Consider the following 18,690-nt stretch of genomic DNA (forward strand, 5'->3'; position numbering starts at 1 on the left):
TGATCTGTGAACAGACACTACCAAGAAACCTTATGAACCTTATTGGCTTAAAGGCACATAATAACATTAATGTTTTTCCATAATTACATTTCCAAATACAGAACACAAGTATATCTTAGCTAATCCATTTAATTTCAACAGGGAGGGGGGAGAGATATATGCTTGCTTAGCTATGCTATTGTAATTGATGGAGTTTAAAATGGTAGATTGTACCCAAACTGATCTGCCTGTCACGTGAAGCCTGTACAAATACCTGTGCTTCTTGTTATATCATATCCTTTTCCAAAAAAGATAAAAGAATGAAGACTGTAGCCTATCACTTGTTTTCAGAATGTTTTCCAGACCATTCCTTTTCCTATATTTTTCTTCTAATTATGTTTTTAATAATGAACTAGGCATAAGGGGAGATGGTACAATGAGTAGAATAAAACCACCAATTTTTCTTAATACTATCAATTAGACCACTTTCAAATTACACAGTTTGATACCATTTTAATGACAATGGCTGCATTTTGTGGAATTATGGAATCTGTAGTTTTGTGAAATAATCAGATTTTTTTACCAGAGAGCTCTAGTTCTTCACTATACTACAAAACCCAGGATCCCATAGGATTTAATCATGGTAGTTAAAATAGTACCAAAGTGCAACAGTTGTGCAGTGTAAAAAGTGCCTTAATTCTAGAAGAATAACTACCATTAAAGAGAAAGTTAGATATAAATAAATAAAAAGATTTTTATCTTGCCTTTTCTCCCAAGATGGGGTTCAAGGCATGTTGTGTATATTGTATGTTTTGTAATTATTGTACACTCCTTTGGAATTTTCAAATTAAATTTATTTATTTAGATAGATAGATAGATAGATAGATAGATAGATAGATAGATAGATAGATAGATAGATAGATAGACAAAACAAACTTTTGTGGGCAAATGCCTAAAAGTTTCCATAAGTAGAATGTGGCCTTTAGAAGAAGAGTTGTTATTTCCCCCTCTTTATAGTAGGAAAAAAAAGATTTAGAGAAATATTATTGATGTACTTTGCTCCCTGAAGAAAAATGTTGTGAGTGACCTTACACATGAACAGTATCTTTGTACTTCAGTGTGCAATTTATAGAGATGAAGATGTGCTCTGCTTACATAAACTATGGCATAAGATTAGTCAGAACCTACAGCTTGCCGATTTTGCCCATCAAAATATGAATATCTTTCAGAGCTATGTGAATCCTGTGGAAATACAAATGTGTCTTCCTTCAGCCTTATCTTGACTGTTGGCATTTTATTCAATTACCTTCCATTGTAGAAATGTAGATGTATTCACATAAGTAATTATACCCCTAGTGTTATGGGCAAAGGAGAGTTGTCAAAATATGACATCTTTGGCATTTTATTTCTTATCTCCTGTTGTGAAAGAACCAGCATAAAACATTATATCTTCCTCCATCAGGACCCAGATATGGACCAAATGAACTGTTTCTTTCTCGAGCTTTGCATGTGTCTAGGTTGGCAGTTGCTACTCTCTACAAAAGAATCAGTTGCTGCTCTCTGTATAACCACTCCATGCCCAGACCTATTCTTTTCCATGTGTGTGTATGTGTTTGTTTGTGTATCTCATTGTGCTCAGGCCTCCAGCCATAATTGGGGATCCCATGGGCAAGTGCTAAGCTGTGGTTGTGACTGTATTCCCGAAGGTCTGTAAAGTTTGTGGGCTTCCTAGGAAAGGTGAAACCAGTATTTTTCAGAAGGCAAATATGGGCAGATGTAAGCTGCAGAGGACTTTTGTTTGGTGTGATGGACACACTTAAATCCACTCCCGTTGCCTACACTCTTCATTTGGATTTTAGGTTTCACCCCACCTTTTTCTCTTGGCTTTGTATACAAGTTAATTTTATGTAATAACTCTGTAATTTATTTCATTTGTTATGACTTTAGAGGTTTGGGTCTGAGTTCAGATCAGGTGTGGGAGCAGGCCTGCATGCCTTTGATTCTACTTGAGGATGCTCTTAATGGGCCTTGGGGTGGAAGAAGATAGGCCAGAGTAGTTTTCACTTGAGCTCTCATTCCATGTTCCTTAGCAGTCCAATTTCTGGAGGCAGGAGCTGGATAAACAGGTGGTTGATGTTTGCATTTGTTATATGATTTCAGCTTTTGCAAGAACCATGTGTTTGGAGACACAGATGGGTTGAAGGCAAAATCAGAGGCTTTAATGTCAATTACTAAAGAAGATGTCAGCAGGGACAGCACTCCAAAGAACTGACATACCCATAATTGTGAATGCATGGGTTTATTTATAGTACATTTGATAGAAAGAAGAAGCAGTACAGAACAGTTGAAAAATTGCTGTGCCAGTTTGTTGTTTGTCCTGGATGATGCTGGCTAGGATCTGCAGCCCCACTGGAGGAGGTACGAGTCCACTTCTGTCCCTGAGCCAATCAGAGGTGAGGTGGGAAATTTAATAAATTGTTATTTGTGGATATCTGTTTGTGAGTCCTTCCCAGAAACTGGGTGCCTCTGGGTAGAATTTGGTTTGATGGTTGGTTGATAGCTCCTGATGGTCCAATGCCAGCTAGACAAAGGAGTTGTCAGCCAATGGACAACAGGTGTCTAACGCACAGTTACACACAATGTAGGATACACAGAGGAGGTCTCGGTAGATGTTATAGTTGAAGCAATGTTCCCAGGATAAAGTTTTAGATAAAATCAGATAAAGGTGGGAAACATTTGTGTCTCTTCATGAGAAAATCCATTATGTGTCTTGAGATTTTTTTCCAGGGTATTATGAGGGGATTATGATAATCATAAAGCCATTATTAAAGGTCCTAAGGTGTGGTAGGAAACATTTTACAACATTCCAAGGAAAATGTATGAAAGGTTATTAGCTGGCAAGGAAAAATCCAATGCATGCTCGCTGCATATCTCAATGGAGCCACAGATAACAATTCATAATTTTGTGATTTAATTTTTGATAACACATCAATGCCCCATGCTAATCTAAGCTCTTCACCTTTTGAGAGAATTGTGATAGTAAAAATATTTTGTTTGTGTGTTTCAAGTTATACTGTTCAATCTCTGACATAAAAGCCTTGTAAATCAATCAAAAATTAGGTAACAAGTACAGGTAATAACAAGATAAAATCAAATGCAGCAAAAGCAAAGAACCACATTGACAAATATATCTATGACCAAAATATAGGATTAACATTGCCAAAAGACACAGTTTATTGCAATGGCAATATTAAAAAAGAGAGCACATTATTCTACAGGTTGTTGGGTTATTAATTTATTGTGTCAGAAACAAATTGAGAATACAGTTATAATGTATAGAAAAACCACAAACAACGTAAAAAATTGCCATTATACTAAATTTCCTTTGACCAGAAGCTGGCCACTTGGAGTGCCCCTGGTGTTGCTGTGAATTGTGCATGTGGCAGGACTCATGTTCCATTATAGTAAGTGGTCTGTGGTTTGCTCTTCTCCACACTCACATGTCATGGACTCCACTTTGTAGCCTCATTTCTTAAGGCTAGCTTTGCATCTCATGGTGCCAGACCACAGTCTGTTCAGCACCTTTGAAGTCACCCAGTCTTCTGTGTGCCCAGGGGGGAGTTTCTCATCTCGATTTGCAGACGGTTGGTGGGTGACCTAGAAAATGAATGTTACCTGAATTATTGACATATTGCATAACCAAACTATTTATGCACTATGTAAAGTTTCCATATTTTCCTTCATTTGTATTTTATTGAGAATTTATATTGGTCTGTTGATTTAGCCATCAATGCAAATGCCCATAACCTACTTCTCCATCTGTCCAGAAATAGGCTAGAAATTCCATTCCAGTTTACAGATATTTCTAAATGAGATGCTGCAAATAGGAAGCAAATTAAATTGTCTGCGTTCAATAGTAAGATAATACATTTTCACAAAACACTCAGATATTCTCACACAAAAATGGGATTGCCTATACCTTGTTTAAAAAAATAGCACAGCTACTTTAATTTAGGAAATGATCTGGTACTATTAGGTGGATAAACATAAAAATATAATATCTTCATCTTCCACATCCATGGTTGCCTTTTTTTCAACTCTCAAGTTCCAAAATCTCAGTATTGCCAAAAGCCTCTTTTCCTAGAAATCCTTTAAGGTGTAGAAATTGGTCTAGGTTATTAACTCACAGGATTAGCGGGCAGGGGAGTTGGGTTTACTCTGCGTTAAGCATCTGCTTGAGAAAGATAAACCAATGAATTGGTTACTAAACTATGGAACTATGTTGACATGGCTACTTGTTCAGTCTCTAATTGAAAAAAACAGGTGAGACCATATGCTAACCATTGCTGTTGCACAACTAAGCTAAAAGGTGTTACATTAAGAGGTGCGAGATACTTCTTTTTGCAATGCTCCTAAACTACAGAATATATCACATATATGCACTTAGCCCTTAAATTTGGGTGGCATGGTTCCTGAAAAAGGGGGGATTTAAAGGAATGAAGTCAAATCATTTAACAACAGCAAATATTTCTTATAAAGAAGCTGATTTTCAGCAGGACCATGTAATTGTAATTCTGAACTACAGACTTTCATTTCGCTACCGGTATGTATTTTAAACTCACCACATCTTCTGCTAATAGAGATATGTCCTTTTATCTGCAACATGTTTTCTTGATCTTTTGCCAGTTAGGCTTTTATGGGAAGCTTGGAAGATGTACTTCAACAGCTCCCTTTTATAATCTCTATCATTAACACCTCTTTGGCATTGGAGAGAGTTTCTTTGCTATAGATTCGAAGAGCAGTTGATTAAGCTGCCTTTTGCTGCCCTCAGAGCAATTTCTCAGATTTCCTCTCTGCTTCAAATCCACCTTCCATACCAAAGCGTCTGCAAAAGAAGAGGAAGAAGGAGCAGGTTGTGGCAGGGCAATCATAGCCCTTACCTCCACGATAATAATACCTTGTTTGAAAAATTTCAATCAAGCCATTGCAGTGAGACAGCTTTAATGAGGATTTTTGACTGACCTATGTTTGACAGTAGGTGGATCCTGGCACTCCATCAATTTTAATTCTGATCTTTTTGTGGCTTTCGATACTGTTGGAGATCACAAGGTTTCTCTTGCCATTCTTGTTCCAAGCTCTCAGCCTTTAGGCTACCCTTTTCCCCATTAGAGTGTGCCTCAGTGGTGCTAGTTTGCCACAATAAATAAAATGGTTCTGTGAAATCTCTTCTGTGAATTAGAGAGTTCCCTGGGGCTATGAATGGGGCGGATACTTTTCTTCTCACTATGTATATTGTTGCTGTGTTCAAATCATTGGCCTTATCAATGTTTCTAATGTGCAAATGGAAGTTGTCCCAATGAACTGATTTGGCTTTGAAGCAAATAGCATTAGAAGAGTCCTGCTGGATCAGAACAAAAGGTCATGGACCACAGCTTTGTTTTTTCTCTGCAACTGTAATGCCTAACCAGATGTTTGTAGAAGCTTACAAGTAGGACAAACATTTGTGGACCCTCCCCTGTTGTTTGTCCACAGCAAAAAGTACATAAGCAGCAAATTCTATTGATTAGTCCTAACTAAACTAAATATCCTAAAGACACCAGATCCCATCTGATCTTGGAGCTAAGAAGAGTCAGCCCTGGTTCATGCCTGACTGATAAAATACCAATGAATATGTGGTACTGTACACTATATTTCAGAGGAAGAAAATGGCAGACCTCCTCTGAGTATTCCTTGCCTAAGAAAACATTATTAAATGCATGAGGTCACCATAAATCGACAAATAATTTGAAGGCACACACACGCACAATTCAAATTGGATATAGTGGTAGGATAGTGGCGTAGCAACTAGTTCAGCATTATACTGGAGAAGGATGACCCCAACAAGGACCATAGCCAGAAAAAAAATGGGGGGGGGGGGGGGTTGAAACTTTTTTTAGAGAATCATGAAGAGTAGTTCCATTATGCAAAATAATTTAGAAATCAGGCTCCATTGATAACCTTCAGTTGATATTCAAGACAGATAAACTTCAGTGGACAGTCATGAAGATTTGGTTAATCTGTTAAAATTCATGAATAAACCAGGTTTTTTTCAAACCTGAAAAATTCCACGGGAGTTTGGACCCCTAACCCTCCCCCTTGGCTATAGCCCAACCCCAACCCCCTGCCCTGCTCACTATGTGTCTTGTATGCCAAAATAGCCTATCCTCCATAAGTTGTAGAAAGTACCTAATATCCAAGACAATCACTTATTTGACTACTTCAAATCCTATTGATCACTATTAGTTTAAGATTTTTTCATTTAAACTGAATAATTTCAGTATTCCATGAATACATTTCTGTTAGCAATATCACGATTTTGAAGGATGTCAAAGTATATTAGAAAAATTCAGCAGAGGGAAGAAAATGGCTCTTAGGCATCCACATTTAGTCTGGCAGTTAACAAGCAGAGAATGTTGGTCAGTTTTCTGCATATATATTAAACTTTCTTTGGAGACTACTGGGATTTTTGGATTAGTTCTGAGACTTATTCACATTTTATGCAGCAATCACCTCTGCTAATCTCCGAATACTGTGAATGGATGCCAAGGTCTTCAAACCAGCAGTGGCTCGCTAAAACCAGATATTAAGAACAAAAGATGCAACTCTCCCTTTTTACATATCATGTTACTATTCATTACTGCTAAATTGGTTCTGACTTATGGTGCTCCTGTGGATAAGAGGTTCCAAAAAGCTCTGATCATCAATAGCCCTACTCAGGTCTCATTTCCATAATTGTATCATTCCACCTGTAGTATGGTCTTCTTTTCACTGGGCATTATTATTTTTTCCCAATGAGTCATGTTGTCTTATGAAATGTACAAAGTATAATTGCTTTTTCTACTGAGAATTCAGGCTTAATTTATTGTAGGGCCCATTTATTGGTCTTTTATCCATTTTATCTCTTAAACACTACCTTAGAGACAGGTAGAACTACTGTAAAAGGTGAATCAGCCTAGAAAACTGTACTGACTTGGACCATAGTTTTTATTCTTAGATTAAACTATAGCAGAGTCATCATCATCCTCATCATTGTCACAGTCATTATCTCAGCTTCACAAGTTTGCAGACGACACCGAACTGGGAGGGATAGCTAACACTCCAGATGACAAGAGCAGAATTCAAAACGATCTTAACAGACTAGAGAGATGGGCCGAAACTAACAAAATGAAGTTCAACAGGGACAAATGCAAGATACTGCACTTTGGGAAAATGGAATGTAAAGATACAGAATGGGGGATGCCTGGCTCCACAGCAGTACATTCAGAGCTGCAGATCCAGAAATCTGTATTCATTCTTCTATTATGTTTTTACACTGGGAAGCTAATCTATTGGCTTCTAGTTCATTCTATACCAAGTTCTATATTACAATGAATTTCAACTGCTCTACATGAACATTGAAGTTCCCACATATCAAGAGAAAAACTGGTATAGAGGAACTTATATACAGTATATAGGGACCTAAGAAGTGATCTGCACTTCTTATAGCAGTCTTGTAGCATCAAGCTCCTAGGCACATCTTCTGCAAATACCCAAATCTATGCAAAAATAAAATATTGTAGGCTAATGAAAATTTCTATGCAAGCTTTTTTAGAGTTTGTGTCAGTGTCTTCTTCAAGGGTCAAATCAACTTGCAACTGCTGGAAGATTGTACATTATGTAATCCTGGATTAACACCAAAAATGCTGCTCCTAGCTGTTAACCTAGAACAAAATGATCTTTATGTTTTGGGAGTGTGGACAATTGGATTGGACTGAATCTGGACCAATCAACTATCCATGCAGCCAACAGACTGACCTTGCAGAGGATTGCTGCCAAAATAGTTTCTGATGAGGTCACAACACGGTGCCCAGCAGAAGCCAAATCACCAACAAGAGACCAGCAAAACAGTAATGGCAGTGGCACCACCGTACTGTCGGCTTGGCCATTTTAGCATATGGATATCCAATGTTCTACCGGGATGCTTTTGTGTTGCATTGGGGCAGCTCCAGAGCACATTAATAGAAGACCATCAAGGGAGTGAAGGTACCATCACCAGGGGCTTTGAGGAAAGAGCCAGCCTTTGTTTTCTTTGTTGCTTCTGTCTCAGCTCCTGGAACTCACTCTTTGCAGAACTGAGGCCCTGGCCCTGTGACTCAGTAACTCTGTGAAGCAAGGCCCAGGAAGAACACCTGCCTGCCTCCAGAGGCTGGGACATAAAAGGACCACATCTGTGGGGGCCTCAGCCATAGAGGGCCTCCACCATCTTGCTCCCTGGGGGAGCAGGCAGCAGGGAACGTATATAAAGAGGGGTTGAAACTCTATGGAGAGGGAGATGGGGGATGGTGGTGAGGAAAAAGAAAGGATCTATGTTAATTGCTGTAATTACATGTTTTATGCATATGTCTATGTTTGATATTTTTATAGTTTTAATCGTTTTAATCTACAGTTGTATGTTCTTGATTTAGATATGATATATATGTATATATATATACACACACACACACATATGTGTGTGTGTGTGTGTGTGTGTGTGTGTGTGGCATTGAATTTGCCATTTATTATGTTGTAAACTGCTTTGAGTCCCCCCAGGGGTGAGAAAAGTGGTATAGAAATGCAGATGATGATGATGATGATGATAATAATAATCAAAATCACGATCTGCCAACTGCAAAAGGCCGCCCTACTAGGATCTGCGCACATCATCCGAAAATACATCACACAGTCCTAGACACTTGGGAAGTGTCCGACTTCTGATTTTGTGAAACAAAATCCAGCATATCTATCTTGTTTGCTGTGTCATAATAATAATAATAATAATAATAATAATAATAATAATAATAATAATTGGGCCAGTCTAGATGCAGCCCAGATGTCTTGATCAGGCAAGTTGTTGCAAATATCAGACAGCCAAAGGGTTGTGCAGGGGCTGGGTCTTTAAGTCTGCCTGTATGCTGTTGTCTTGAGATATAATGAAGAGGAAAGGTCTGCAGGCTTGCAATAATGCTTATTAGGTTACATGATGGATTAGATTTCACCCAGAGCAGTCCCTAGGCTTGCTGGAAGCAGGAAAAGCAATAAAAGTTTGATCGTTTGTTCTGAAACACACAAAATCTCCTGGAAACTTGGAAACATTTCCATCCTATTTGAAACTCACAAGTTCCTTCATCAACAGAAGACAAATACTATTTAGACTAGGCAATCTTTATAGTGACATATGGCTGAAGGTAATTTTAGTTGCTGGGTTAGGTAAAGAACGTGAACAGAAGCTAAAATGGGTGGTGCCTGGAAGTACTGACCCCTCAAAGAATAAAGTCCTATCAAAGACCCAGTTTGTAATAGGATTAAAATCCTTTCTTTCACCAATCCCACTATAGCTCAGGAATCAAAGAATGGAAGAATCACGTTGGAACAATGCCTTCATGTAGGAGACAACTTCTTAGATTATTGTCTGCTTGTTTAAGAAAAAATATTTTTTATCCAACTTTTGTCCTAAGACACCCAGAAGTCAAACATGCAATCACACACATGCAGGAACCAAAATCAATCGTAATATAATGCAATGAAAATCATTTTAAAGTCCATAATAAAAACAAAGCAAAAGTATATTTTTAAAAAGGAAATGACAGAAATCATTGTGATATTCTAAAATGGCTGGTTAAATAATTAAGTTTGGCCTGTTGCCATGATGCTAGCAGTGTTAAGCTTTTGTGGGGTGATCTGAGAGATGAAATAGCCCTGCTCAGGTTTTTCAGTCGCAAGATCATGACTTCATTGATTTAATCTATCCACCTACTACGTGGTCTCCCTGTTTTCCTAATGCTCTTCACTGTACCAAGCATTATCATCTTTTCTAGTGAGTCATTTTGGCTTTTAGGAAGAGTTCAGGACTGATTTGTTCTATTTTGTAAGTTACATAGTCATTTGTGTCACTCATTGGAAAGTGCACAAGTTCCCTTTACCTTGAATCAGCAAAGGTTCTAGATGTCTTTCTCTTGGGGAACTGTACAATGGACAGACTAACAGGTAATGCACAATGTCTTCTACCTGACATTGACTGCAGATACATAGTCTATTTTCCCATGGCACATTATGATAGTGACCATCTAACACTGCGGTGGACATTACTTGGAATCACAACTCAGTAAAGATGGTGGCTTGAGCTTAATCAAATATCTGGCTCTGAAATGTTCAGCCCTTTTTGCTCTATCTGCTGAGGAGACTCTAAGGGTTAAGTGGACTCTCTTACAATATGTTTGACTACTGTTAACTGGCATTGTTTTAGCTTCTTGTGGGAGCTCACCCTGACCTGCAGCCTCAAACTGCCAACATTTAGGTCAGCAGATTCAACAGTTCAACAATTTGTTGAAATGTCGTGTAGCCACCTCCTCCCTTTGAACCCAGTTACTTCCGGAATTTTAGCCATGTGTAGCAGGGCCCTGAGTTTAGTCTATCAATCAATTACAGAATTATCTGACTGTAGCCCCCCCCCCCTCCCTTATGGGAGAATGCTACATATATGAAAGAAACAGCCTAGCATCCTACTTCAGTTATTCTAATATTTGATCTAGCCATAGTAGTACTGTTGACAAGCACTGTTGTCAAGCAGCAAAAGCAGTGAATTCAGTACAGGAGGCCTAAGTATGGCATAATTTTGATTGATGGAGTCAAAGAGTTCTTATAACAGTAACTGGCACTAGGAGTGCATTTAGTTTCTTGTCTGTGCTGGAAATGATAAAGATGTGCAAATGCCTGTATATCATTCAGCTTCAGTGGAGGAAGATGTATATTTGGGAGGAAAACGGGCAAAAAGCATTACAATATTTCAGCTTGCAGCTGCAAATTATCCTGGCCAGCTACTTTACCAGTGAACTGAGCATGTTTTTCCTTGAAATCTATGCTGTTGTATTCCCTCATGCATTCATTTAAAACAGGTGTGGGGATGGTGAACCCCTTCAGATTGTGCTGAACAGTCTCAACAGCCCTAACCAACACAGCCACTGGACCTAGTGTAAGGTTCTTTCCTCGTTTTCAGTTAGCATAAGAGCAGGGTATTGTAAAAGTCATTCTGCAAAGCAGGTGTCCAATTGTCTGTCGACACCTATTTACACAAGCACTTTGTCTACACCCATTTATTCAGAATCCAGGACAGCTGTGCTAGGAGAGATTTGCATCCCTCTAAACTTTACATTGGGTTTGTGTTGGAAAGTCTCCCTTTGTACCAAAAATGTCAAACTAGCTCTGCCATCAGCAAGAAATGCTCATAGAAGAAACACTAAACTGCAATTTTGACCACATTCTGTTGGGTAGGACTGAAATATAGTAGGCCAGACATCCCACTAATTGCAATGGAAGTGAGCATCATAGTTGTAGCTAGAATAGCTATATTCCATTTCAGCAGTTATTAAACAGAGAGAGCACATCTGAAACAGCTCTGGCCACAGATTGTCTTTGAATTCAGGAGTCTGTTCCCAAGATTCCCCTGATAGTTTCCAAAGATATGATGATAGAGCTCCAAGGAGACACTGATGGCATCTCTTTTAATTTGACTGCAGTCAAGCTCTGTCTGCTAAATGTCGCAGCCTTCTGACATTTTCAGTATGTTGCATTGTTGTCCCACACCCTAGCATTTGCAAATCGTTTGGGGAAAAAACTATTCATTTTGCCTACACACTGAAAATGGTGGAATTTCAATAGATATAGCTAATTTGTACCTTTTATTCCACTGGGATGCCTGAAGAATACTTGAGAATGTGATGAATATGCCTTAATAATTTGATTTGTTTTAGCTTTCTTAGTAGAACTGCCATAATCTTTTTGAATTCATTTTTGTCTTAATAGATACTTTCTTACTGCTTTTTTGTAAAATATTTGTCATATTGCTATTATGCAGGTGCACTGTACACTGTACCCATAGAGGCTGGCATTCTTTTAGTGGCTTTGTTGTTCATTGTAATCAAGTCTGTGTAATAAACAACCCTGCTCAGATCCTGCAAACCCAAGGTTGATGCTTCCTTGATGGACTCCGTCTACTTGTAGTGTGTTCCTCTTTTCCTATGGCTTTCCACTTTGCCAAGTATTATTGTCTTTAGGAATGAGTATTCTCATCTCATGATCTGGCCAAAGTATGATAGTCTCAATTTAGTTTTATTTTATTTTCTTGGGAGGATTCAGGTTTGATGTACAGAAGAAATAATTGCAATTAGAGTAGAATTTGTAACCCAAAAAGTTGTGCTTTAATTCAGATAACTATGTTATTCTCCTGAGTTAAAAATAGATAGAGAACCCTCCAAGTTTCTTCCTGTGGCTACCAATATAAGGCCACCAGTTTGGTTTATAAGAAAGTATAAACTGCCCCAGACAATGATGATCAGCTGCCAGATTGAACATGGTTCAGGAATTTTACCTTTAGGATAATTTCCCTATCCAACTCTCATTTCATACTCTGAATGTATTCCGTGTGTGAAACTTCTTTTAATGCCAGTAAAAATCCCACATGCAAAGCAGACGTATCTAAAATAGAAATGGCTATTTGAGAAGATAACTGTGCTCATATTTAGAACATCTGTTTTGTCAACATCTTTCAAAAATGTGAAGCAAAAGCAGCATGCTGACAATGGGCACTATCAGTTTGTATGTATGCATTTTAAATTATACATCTTTTTTGCCTATCAATGCGGCAATATGATGTAAACTTTATAGCAACAATGCAATAAAAAACTGTAAATCACCACAGCAAAATCAAAGCAGGAATTGAGTTGCTATGCCTAAAAAAAAAGACAAAAAGCAACATGAAAATACACGAAAGGCTTGGAGAAACAGAGCAGTGTATGTTGCATTGCTAAAAGCTTGATAAAGGAGGCACCAACTTGATCATTCTGATAGAGAGGACGTTTCTTGTTAAATTTCCGAAAACAAATGTGTCTATAAGGAGGAGGCAAACAGAGGCGGTCCAACCATAAGGCAAACTAGGCACTTGCCTGTGGCGCCATCGTCCCAGGGGCGCCATTGTCCTGGGAGGAGGGCACCACTCTCCACCTCCTTCTCTTTTGGGCCTTCCGGCAGCCACGCTGGGCCTCCCGGTGCCCGTGCTGGGCTTTCCGGCCGGCGCAGACCCACCTTCGCACCACGGGAGCCCACCTTTGGGGCCTTCAGAGATTGTGAGGTCTGTGGGAACTTGGAAGCTAGGTATGTGGGGTTTATATATCTGTAGAAGGTCCAGGGTGGGAGAAAGAACTTTTCTTTGAAGCAGGTGTGAATGTTGTAATTAATCACCTTGATTAGCATTTAATGGCCCTGTGGCTTCAAGGCCTGGCTTCTTCTTGCCTGGGAGAATCTTTTTTTGGGAGGTGTTAGCTGTCCCTGATTGTTTACTGTCTGGATTTCTTCTGTTTTCAGAGTGTTGTTCTTTATTTATTGTCCTGATTTTATAGTTTTTTTTAAATACTGAGGGCTATCTGGGTTATCTAAGTCCACACTGCCCTATATCCCTGTTCAATGTTTAGTGCTAAATTTGCAAATATAGTAATTCCTACATAACATTACCATGTCTTGAACTGCTTTTTCTATTGATTTGTTGTAAAACATAATGTTTTGGTGCTTAATTTGTAAAATCATAATGTAATTTGATGTTTAATAGGCTTTTCCTTTATCTTTCCTTATTATCCAACATTTTCGCTTATCCAACGCTTTTATTTTTCAGTGATTGGTTTGGGGGGGGGGCAAAATTCTGTTCGCCTACACTTGAAAAATACCTAGGGCCGGCTCTGGAGGCAAATTCTCTTTTATCTCCATCCTACTGGAGCACATTCCTGTCCTAAGATTTACTGCTCTGAGACTGCTGATCCACCCAGCTGGCTCTCACTTCATGCACACAGAATACACCATGCCTATGAGGTCTTTATGTAAAACTCAACCATTGGCACCTGTCAATAGGACTTACTTCAAAACATTGTCACATTATGTTTGATCAGTGGATCATCTCTTTTCATTCATGCGGAAAACTCGCTCCTGAGTCCAATATCACTGTTGTTCCCTGTGTGATAATTTTGTTTTGCTGTATTGCAAAGTTTCATGAGAATACCAAAATTGTGTGGCTTCACAGTTGCGATGAAATAGAAGAAAAATTAGAAAAGCCCCCATAATGTGCATATAGGGCAAACATGGGTAGGAAGCAAGGCTGTGCAGAAGACTAATCATGGGAATTTACATCAACAAAGTGCCAGTGTTGGACACAATTGCACTGAGGTGTGAAAGAGATCATTCCAAGAATGGTTTGTTTTTGTTTGCTTAGACAATGTGATTGTGATGAGGCAACAGGCTAGTATGATAAAGTCCTTAGTGCCTTTTTAAATCTTGCTGTTGCTGCTTGCTTTTTTAGCTCTTTATTTAATCTACATCTTCACATGAACAATATCTGGACTCACTGTTTATTAGTTGTTTTGAATTCTGAATTGCCTTGTTGGGACTCAGCCTGCTGATGGCTTAGGCTTTAGGCCCATCCAACTGCAGCATGTCCTTTTCTCATAGACTGCTTAGTTTCCTGAGCACTTGATCACTTTGCACCACCAGGGTCAAAAAATTTTACTATTATAAATAAATACATCACAGTTCAGGTAACTCAGAATGAATTTGGTATCTGCTGTTTAATCCACTGCCAAATGCTTTACCCATCTTTGATGTGGTTTCCTTTGGTTCAATCCGATCATTAGCTGGTTTCATTCCTGTAAGTTACTTTAGCTACTGCAAACTCTGCACTGAAGCTCTCTAATCTCATATGTAATTAGTAATTATAACATGCTTAACACTGATAGGATCAGATCTTTCAGTTGCCAGATTACTTTTTAAAAATTCTCATGTCTTATCTTTAGTTAAAAGCCAAAGTGGTTAATTATTTATGGTCAGCTTTATTGAGTACCTGCCTGCCTCTGGCTTATAATATTTCAATAGCATCTTTAAACTGTTAGCTGCCATCTGGACCATATTGCTGCTGAATCAAATTCGATAAACTTTACCCCTCCATTCTCTGAGGTTTATTCAAATGAAATGAAAGCTGGCATTAAATCCAATCTGTTTTCAAACTGTGCAGTTATCTTAGTTTCTGAGCATTTTAGTAATGAAGGAAGGGAGTAACGGTGTGATATAATTAGCTAATAATTACATTACAAGACTGAAGTGAGTATCTTCTATGTTAATTGCTAGGGATTTGGCAAAGATACCTCCCTCGTCTATGCAAACTGAATCTCTGTGCAAGAATTAAAGATGTCACTGAAGTTTGTAATTACCTGGCTTTGAATACGAATTGGTGCAGCTTGTCATGCTTGACTGAGTATATTTCAAACAGTTACACGTGAAAACTTTGGTTCAGGTTGTTTTTGTAAGAATTTACCAAAATCCATCCATTTATGCATATGCATGATGGAAGAAAGGTTTAAAAATTCAAATCCAAGATGAGAGCTTTGAGGGCTTAGCTCTTAAATATCTGGATTTGAATACTTCTGTAGTCAGTCAAGTTGGTGAAGAATGAGGGTGGCTGTTATTCTTTTACTGACATGTTTCTCAAGTCGCTCCTGACACGACAAAAAACAAAACAAAAACCTGACATGCTACTCACCTTTATATAGAATCTTTGAATTATAAACTTATTGAGTTGAAAAAGATCACAAGGGCCGTCTAGTTCAACCACCTACTATGCTAGAATACCTGGCTAGAGGAATTCTGAAAGGTGTCAACATAACCTTTCTTTCAAGACTTTTAAAGATGGAGAGTCCATAACCCTGAGATGTATAAATATAAATAATAAATACTTTATTTTTGTATCCCGCTCCATCTCCCCAAGGGGACTCGGGGCAACTCACATGGGGACAAAGCCCAGTACATCATAAAATACAGTGTCAAATACATTTAAAACAAGACGCATAAAACAGCATATAACAGTAAAACATGATAACAGTAAACAAGGCACTGTTAAAGAATTCTGTAGGGTCAGGAAATAAAATATAAAATGTGCAATCCTTCCAATCTTGGGACTGGGCCAATAAAGTGCAGTAGTAGGGAGTGGGGTGGACGCATTGGAGAGGGAAGCATCTGCACACTGAAATAGCCTGGTTTTCAATCCTTTTCGAAATGTGGCCAGCGTTGGGGCTGATCTAATTTCCCTCGGCAGGGAGTTCCAGAGCCGGGGGGCCACCAAGAAAAAAGCCCTTTCCCTAGTCCCCACCAGCCATGTTTGAGATGGCGGAGTGAGTGAGAGGAGGGCCTCACCAGCAGATCTCAAGGTTCTTGCGGGTTCGTAGTAAGAGATGCAATCACAATGATAAGCCGGACTCGAACCTGTACATATACAACTATAAGGGGCAGGGAAATATAACTCTATTTAAAACCCAATTTCTTTCAGCCCTGAACAATTTTCCAGCTCAGAATTTAGATCCATCATTTGGATGAGTGGTTCAGTTAGCTGAACTGCCTCCCCCCCCCCCTGTTTTCACATGAGTAGCCCCTGTTGGCTTCAATATCAAAGGGATGGTAAAGTCTAAACTTTAAAGGTGCTATCTAGGTGCTCAATCAATGTGATGATAGGTTTAGGCCCTTTAAAGTTTGGACTAAATTTTGGAGGATATTCATTGATTCATTGATATAGAAGCCACCAACTAATGCTGTTGTCATATCAAACTACATATCTGTATGCTAAACAAAACAAAACAAAAAAAAGCTAAGCGACCACTAAATCCTGGAGGCTAATGATATCACTGAAAATATTAAATATGCTCTGGATACTGAAATCAAGTTGTAATATGAGCAGAACCTCTTTTTTAAAAGGTGCTATTATCCAAACAGGTAAAAAGAAAGAAACACGAAGCATCAGTAAACAATACAACTCATGGTGAACCTATCATGGAGTTTTCTCAGCAGGATTTGTTCTGATTTGCCAAGGTCACCAAATGGCTGAGCGGGGGTTCAAACCCTTGTTTCCAGAGTCGTGCCTGTAATATTTTTGCATTACTCTGCACGAAACACAGGAAATTGCCAACAAGGCTGTCTACCCCATTGCACCCTGACTGAACTTTCCAGGATTATCTGAGACACAAGTCTTGACTGGTTTGCAGTTTAATATAGCATGGCTATGGTTTTACAAATTACACAGAATCCACTGTCATAGAAAGTGAGATGCTATTTTAAAGGGCCATACTAATTCATATAAATTAATTTTAATTCATATAAATTACTTTGGAGTGACTCTTTTTCTCAAAGGCAGTTTAGAAACATAAATAACCCCTATCTCAGAGAGCTTATATGTGTAATATTTATTTGATTTGTATGCTATCTTCCCCCTGAAATGGGGCCCAAGGCAGCATCCAAGACACTAAAGTCCTGCTGGGCTCATACTAGTGGGATAGAAGTGGAGATGGAATAGCATTTTCCTTCTCTTTTAATGCCCTTTAAAGCTATACATGTTTATGTAACCAATTCTCTTCCTCTGAATCCAATGGTAGGGAATTGATCTGTCCTAGCTTATGGGCTGGCACTGAATACCACCGAGGTAGCAAGGAAGGTTCAGAGCACAGAAGAGTTGTGGACTTTTCAGACTATGAACTTCAGAAATGTGTATGAAAGCTGCTCAGCATGTCTTCTTTTCCCTAACCCCAGAAAAACAAGAGCTTAGACATTAAAAAGGTAAGAGATACAGGACTTTCTGCTTGTTTACGGCTATCTCCTTCACTGGATATACTTCTGTCTCCACTCCTCAATGGGGAGATCTCATATCTCCAGTGGCTCCTCTCTGCTGTCAGAAGAATGTGGTTTTAGATCCTGGAAGAATGGTGGTAACACTGGTTAAAACACCTTTTTAAAAAATTAAACATTCCAAGAGAAAAAAAAAATCCACCAGGAAAATATCATAAACATTGTATATATAAGAAGTCTCTTGCTGGTTGATGACCCTTAAATGCTAAATCATTCATGATTATATGCTGGTGGCAACAGAATCTGTTAGCACTCTTAAAGATGGGAAAGCTATATATATTCTCCTTCCTAAATTACATCCAATGAAATTACCTTAATTTCAGCTGGAATGAGGTCATAGGCTATTATGGCAAAAGCCTTCCTGTTATTTGCTGAAGGGGTTTTAAGCCTATAGTCTTCTTAGACTCAGTACATGAAAACAAATCTTGAAGAAGGAAATTGAAAACTTCATTTTTTGCTATGCCCTGCATTAATTTCTTTTGCAGATTTTTTGAAAAAGATGTTCCTTTTAATGGTAGACGGCCATTTATTTTAAATGTGTCACATATAGGAAGTCATAAGTCATTATTATTGACCTATTAGAGTTCTTTTCCTTTTAATTAAATAAAAATGTGATCTTTGGAATATTATGCTTGCTTTTTTTTTTGTTTGAACATTATTTTATTGGATCCATGCCTGGTACATTTTTTGGGGGAAAGTTTTTTTTAATCTCATTATGGATACTTCTGCTACTTTTCAGACATCAGAAACTCACTACATATTTTGCTTCAAAAGTTGTCTTTCTGTTTAAGCAATTTAAGCAAATATTTCTCAGCAACAATTTCTTGTTATCTGCTTTTGTTTTGTAAGGGAACAATTCTTGTTAAGTTCAGTGTGAGTTGCCTGTTATACATATTCCAAAACATTTCAACGTATGTCTTCTAATGAAAAATTGAAAACATCTGTGGGTTGATT

General features: G+C 38.4%; 1 long non-coding RNA gene across 3 annotated transcripts in view; it reads right to left on the bottom strand.

The window, feature by feature from the left end:
• Positions 1–867: 867 nt before the first annotated feature.
• The window catches only part of LOC107982745 (uncharacterized), a 159,480-nt gene continuing 141,657 nt past the window's right edge, over positions 868–18,690 (bottom strand). For all 3 annotated transcript variants that reach the window (XR_010006166.1, XR_010006157.1, XR_010006173.1), the window contains one exon: positions 868–3,636. This is a non-coding gene — a long non-coding RNA (uncharacterized LOC107982745). The remainder of the gene's footprint in view (positions 3,637–18,690) is intronic.

Source organism: Anolis carolinensis, chromosome 1 (assembly GCF_035594765.1).
Source record: "Anolis carolinensis isolate JA03-04 chromosome 1, rAnoCar3.1.pri, whole genome shotgun sequence".
NCBI classification, from domain to species: domain Eukaryota; kingdom Metazoa; phylum Chordata; class Lepidosauria; order Squamata; family Dactyloidae; genus Anolis; species Anolis carolinensis.